Source organism: Bombyx mori, chromosome 18 (assembly GCF_030269925.1).
Source record: "Bombyx mori chromosome 18, ASM3026992v2".
Classification (NCBI taxonomy): Eukaryota; Metazoa; Arthropoda; class Insecta; order Lepidoptera; family Bombycidae; genus Bombyx; species Bombyx mori.
The window spans coordinates 2,347,961-2,354,882 of NC_085124.1; positions in this window are offsets into that span (position 1 = coordinate 2,347,961).

A 6,922-nucleotide genomic window follows, 5' to 3' on the forward strand; every position below is an offset into this window, starting at 1 on the left:
CTTGAGAGGCTATTTCAGCTTCACCCTAACGTTTGTAGGTGAGCTCACGGGGCTCAACCGGAGAGTTGCTAACACTGACCCTAGCAAGAGCAGTACTTCGCAGAATCTACCACCGGATCGGGAACGCGACCCACTGAGAAGATCCGGCGAGAAACTCAGTGGGCTATATTTTTTTCGATGTGTCGAATACTCTACGGTTTTTTTGACCACAAAAATACTTAATATTCGGTGACATTTTATTATTGTGCTGTTGTCTAACTTTGTTTAAGTTTAACTACTTCTCGACCTTTGCTTTTCTTTTAATACAAAAAGAACTAACAAGCAGTTTGTTTGATTTGGATTTCTCATTTTCACGATAAGAGGAATTTAGATGTTAGAGAAGCGCCCACCGTTAAGTTAATCATAAAAAATGACAGTTATCAGCCTGGAAACAAAAAGTCCATCAAAAATCGGAATCGCGCCAACGCCACATCTAATATAATCTTACAGATGCATGTTCAGAAGGTCGTGAAGATCTTCACCAGCGGCTTCGAAATATAACATCGATACTTAAACATTTATATATCGATAAAGAAAACGTAGCGAAGAATCCTTTATGAAACCAATTTTTTTTATTGAATAGATGGGTGGACGAGATCACAGCCCACCTGGTGTTAAATGGTTACTGAAGCCCCATAGACATCAATAACGTAAATGCGCCACCCACCTTGAGATATAAGTTCTAAGGTCTCAGTATAGTTACAACGGCTGCCCCACCCTTCAAACCGAAACGCATTACTGCTTCACGGCAGAAATAGGCGAGGTGGTGGTACCTACCCGTGCGGACTCGCAAGAGGTCCTACCACCAATAATTTCGCAAATTATAATTTTGCGGGTTTGATTTTTATTACCCGACGTTATTTCTTCACCGTAGAAGTTAATCGTGAACATTTGTTAAGTACGTATTTCATTAGAAAAATTAGTACCCGCCTGCGGAATTCGAACACCGGTGCATCGCTAGATACGAATGCACCGGACGACTTATCCTTTAGGCCACGACGTCTATATGAGACAACCATACTGATAACGGCGACTGGACGAATTTCTTAATTATTAAGCACCTCGAGAATTCTTATTGTATTGGTAATTATACAATTTGATTGGAGTAATTTAAAAACAAATATATATTCTCGCAAATTTTTCTCCCTTTTTTCTACTAGGGACCTCAGGAATTTCCAATCTTTATTTATCTAAATTCAAATCGAATTTAATAAATAAAAAAAGAGCTTTTACGTAAAAAATGAACATGTAACGTAATTACATTGAACCCGTGGTCATTTCAAACAGAACGAATTGGAGTTAAGTCGATTTAACTCTAAGTTAAATATGGATTCCATAATGTTTGTAATTAATATGGGCTCCGTCCAAAAGTGCTTTTTTTGGGTCAGGAGGAAACATCCAGAATTCCGCCTAGGAGTGAAGGACGATCGGTTATTAAACCCAAAAGTACGTCTACTGACGCTACTGTGACCGCAAACGGGTGGTACTACCGCCCTACCTACTTCGACCTTGAAGCATTTTGGTTTTAGCAAACAGTCATTACGCAACCAAATTGCAATATCGCATCGATAAAGAGAACATTAACAATTTTTTTCCTACCTGTACTGATAGCCTTGAGAGGCTATTTTAGCTTTACCCTAGCGTGTAGATGAGCTCTCGCGGTTCAAACCGGGAGTGTTGCTAACACTGGCCTTAGCAAGAGCAGTGCTTCGCAGAATCTACACCGAATCGGAAACGCGACCCACTGAGAAGATCCGACGAGAAACTCAGTGGGCTGTGTCTATGGGTAATTTACTCGTCGAGCCCTACATCGTCGCATGCGACGAGTTTTGGCGAGACGGTGACCGGTAAAATCTTTAATTTCACAGATTAGTATCGCGAGTATAATTTTTATTTAACTTCATTTATTTTATTCACAATCTAGATTGGAATATCTTAATATTTAATCTATGAAAAAAAAGCGTATTTTTTTTTAAATATTCAATTTGATTTTTTCGCTTGTTTCCACTCCCAGGTTTTTTTTATGCAATTTAATTAATACTAATGTATTTTTAATCGAAATCATAATGAACAAGATAGTGGGGAGTTGAAAACTTGTCAATGGAGAAGCTCATTATCTGAAAGCGAAAAGCTTACAATGCTCTTTAATTTCTTTTGTTTCGGAGCCAACTAGTCTCTCTGAACTGTAAAAATACATAGTGGCAAAAGCAGTAGCTCCTTGAATGTATTTCAAAGTTCACCTCCGAAGTGTATTTGCGAAGTTTCGAAGGCGAAATGATGTGCTTTTCTGATGCCGTAATAAGTTGAATGTACTGATTGTCCCCCTTAATGTTAGTCCATCATATTGAGACAGAAGATTCAGAAGATTCAAAAATGGCAGGCAGCGGCTTGGCTCGGCCCCTGGCATTGCTGACGTCCATGAGCGACGGTGACCACTTACTATCAGGTGGGCCGTATGCTCGTCGTCTGCCTACAAAGGCAATAAAAATAAATAAAAAATAAAGCACCCGTAATATTTTCTTTATGATAGAAGGATTACTGGGGGCCCGGTGGCTTTTCACCTGGACAAGTGGGCGATCATTAACTCAGCCTGGAGGGTTGGCGCCCGTAACGTACCGTTTAGTGTGTTCAGATATTACTAAACAGGAATTAAATGCCATTTCAAAAAAGTAAAATAGAAAAGGTAACAAAAAGGCCAATATTTTTTTTTAGATCGGTTAACGAGTTTAGCGTACATGGTGTTAAGTGGTAACCGGAGTCCGGGGATATCAACAACGTAAATACCGCCACCCACCTTTAGACATGAGTTTGATAGTAAGTCTAAGTCTCAGTTTAATAGTACAACGGCTGTCCCACCCATCAAATCGAATGCTTCGCAGCAGAAATAGGGTGGTTATTTTAGTATTGTTCGGTAGCTGTGAGGGCTCACAAGACGACCAGTAAAGGGGACGGCCCATTTCAGGCCCAAAGCGGACAATAGATTAGAGAAAAAATACTTAGTGCATTAATTTTGTCATAAATAAATATGCATTTACTTTCTTCCAAATAAGCGCCACTACAGTTTACAATAAGTAGTTTAAAAAAAGTAACTCTATTGAAAAAAACAAGAATTTTATTTTTGCGGGAAAAATATTGCCAACTTCAAAACCTTTTACGTATTAAGTAAACATTTTAAGTATATAAAAAAACATATAAATAAATCATTTTAAATATTATCATTAATCAATCGATTTTAATCGATTTTAAGCACATAAAATAACATCAAAGACATACCCATTGGACTTTAACTTGTTACTATACTTGAGACCTTAGAACTTATATCTCAAGGTGGGTGGCGCATTTACGTTGTGGATGTTTGTGGGCTCCAGTAACCACTTAACACCAGGGTGGCTGTGAGATCGTCCACCCATCTAAGCAATAAAAAAAACTTAACTTGTATTGTTATTTAAATATGTACAACTAAAACAAAAACATAAAAAATAAAATATAATGTGTACTCGTAAAAAAAAGATTAAGAAATAAATCCAATATCGGTTATTTAAAAAAATGATCGATATATGAATTTCATGTAATTATTTTTCTTTATACTGACAACACTGATTTTAATCTGACTGACTGACACTTCGCTTGCTGCTTGTGCTTGCGTTCAAAATGGATGTGTTTTGATTTTTCTTCGATTTATTTTGCTTTTATCAATAACGTTTCATACTACGGCTGAAAACCATTGTGTGAATTGTGGTTTTACCCTGACCGTGATTTAAAACCGTGTATATGCTCTCTTTGCTATTTTTAGATGATACTAATTGTGTATGAAGATGAAGAAAATATAGAATAATATAGATATTTAAAGAAGTATGTGTGTTTTTTATACCCTAATAACTACAATTGGATAAAAATACATTAGGAACATCTTAAACATTAAAAAAAGAAAAGTTCTTGAGGTATTTATATAGAAAATTAACCTCAAAACGAGTTTTTTATTTTTATTATATTTTTTATAATAGTGGCGTCAATTTCAATATATTTTTTAGATATCTAATACATTTAAGAATTTGATCAGTCCATTTTTATAGTAATATTTAATGTCCACCTTGGGCCTAGCACACTATGGAAAGTGGGCAATCCCCTTTACGTAATTACTGCAAGCTCAGACGGGTACGTCCAACCTAGGATGTCCAATCTATTTATGTTCCAAAACATGCGTGGAGCCCGGTCTGTCGTTCGCACCACATCTGAATCCTCAACTTCGAGTTTGAAAATTCGTAAAGAAGCAGCTACTCTACCCTTGATGAACCGCACCAATGTTTTGCGGCGACAAGAACACAATCGTTTTGCAGAACGTTTACAATAAACGACACTCTTTAGGATGTCTTGTGAGTCCGCACGGGTTAGTACCACTACCCTGCCTATTTCTGCCGTGAAGCAGTAATGCGTTTCGGTTTGAAGGATGGGCCAGCTGGTATAACTATACTGAGACCTTAGAACTTATATCTCAAGGTGGGTTGCGCATTTACATTGTAGATATCTATGGGCTCCAGTAACCACTTAACACCAGGTGGGCTGTGAACTCGTCCACCCATCTAAGCAATAAAAAATTAAAAAATAAAAGTAAAAATGTTGTTGTTCATTGTCAAATGCTTCGTGTATAGGCATTCCTGAAACAGGGGCCCTTGACCTGCCTAACTTTAGTGAGCATTTGCCTCCCGACCCGCACGCCCAAGTAAGTACCTTGATGAAGCTGGAGTTGACTTCGATACCACAATAAGCTACAGGATTTTTCTACTAGCGGTGATATTGCGACCTCCGTTGGTCCGAATATGCTTTGTATCGTACCTAATTGTTTTGGATAGGATACGTGTTCTAATAAAAGAAAGATAGGCTTAAATTTCATAACACATATACATTAACATTAAAAACAACTTTAACATACAATTTAGATATACCAAAAAGCTTGTGAATTAATATGGTTGAGAAACAAACACTCGCCGTACTGTACATTGGAAATATCGATCAATATGTCGTTTCAGTAATTGAATTTGAATTTAATATTCATTCATTGCTAATGAAATTCTTTCATTTTTTTTTAAATCGAAAACAAACAGTTATTCTTAAAAAACAAAGCGTACAAATATGACGACACCAAACATAAGCCAATTAAAGGTATTATTTTGGTATTCCACATTTAAGAATCGTCAAAGAAATCGATCGATATTTCGGAATAGATTATTATAAATATTCATTTAACTTGTGACAAGATTTAGCACTACGACGTATATTTATCAATACCTAGTTGTAGTACACAGTTTCATGTTGCGTAATACTGAAGAATGTGAATAATGTTAGTAATCGCTCATACATAGGTTATAGATCAATTTTTCTTTGAAAGCAATTCCTATTAAATGTTGACGTTTGTGAATGCAGTCTGTTGCAATTTTCTAAATGATAATTACCCACCGAACGTATATACCTAGTTGTCTTAACGTTGACATATTTAGTACTGTACCTAAAAGTTTATTAAAATTTAGTAAATTATCAACGAAAGTCAAGAAAAACCAAACTAATTATGTAGGTAGGCACGTAGGAGTACTTTGCAATTATTATAAACATACAATAAGAATAATTATTCATAATGTCATCTAAACGTGTTAAAAAATTAAAAATCTAGTCTACTCATTTTTTTTTTTTTTAAAGCATAAGTGAAAACAGATCACGTAAATGGCCTATTATTTAATTTATATTACATAAATGTATACGATATTTCGATGTTAAGTAAGTACCTACAGGAAATTTGTTATCAGTCAAGCCAGTTCACTTCATTTTTATCTCAACTTCCGTAATCCAAAACCTAAATGTATTTTATTTAGTCATTAAACCGGCTGATGTTGCAAAAAAAACAATTAAAAAAGGCATTAATTTTGTATTTTACACTACCTACCTTATAATTGACACAAGTAATAAATTTTAATAGCCGGTAACGAAATATATTCATATAAGTTCAACATTTCATCTTGAAATTACTATTAAAAGGTTTTAAGCGCTCCTGTCTTCTGTAATTTAAAGATTATGCAATATAAATGACACGTGGCACTGAAATGGCCTTGAAATTTATGTTCTGTATATATTTTATGTATATAGATACAACATGGCTAATTCAATATACATACGTCGATACCTAAACGATATTACGTAACCATGCCGTAAACGTATCGATTCCCGATCACTTCTCGTAGGTAATTCACATATTTGTAAAGTTTCTAACAATAAAACGTAATTACGCAAAAACGAACGTTTTGAAGTTTCGTAATAAACTTAATGATAAAAATTAACCTAACAATACTAAATGTGTGTTTCGTGTGAAATAAGTGATAAGTTGCGATCGAATATCTGTTTTAGAGGACAGAAAAGTTGTTAGCAACAAAGAGTGGGATGCAAAGTAAAAATATCGCGGTGGAGAGGCCCCGAGACCGCGGGCGGATGTTATATAGCTACGTAGGTTAAACCTTCCGCCGTCGCCAGCGCCTCTGGTGGCGGCCAAACGAAATAAACTTCATGCCGCGTACACCCCTCCGATCAAGTTTCGTTCACGACGGGAAATATTGAGTGATATTTTTAAGTAATTTTAAATTTGTTAAAATTTTTCGTCTATATAAAATTTTAGATATTACATCAAATAAACACTATTCATTCAAGACGTTTTAGGTTATTTTCATAATTCACTGTATTCATAGGTAGTTCATAAAATTTCGAAGTCGAATTATAATTGTAGAATATGAATAATACATTAAAAAAGCTTTATTACAAATTAATAGTGGCACTGATTTTTTATTGTCGTTGTCATAAGTAGACGAAGCCCGCCTATTGTGAATCGGGTTCGCCTAATGTA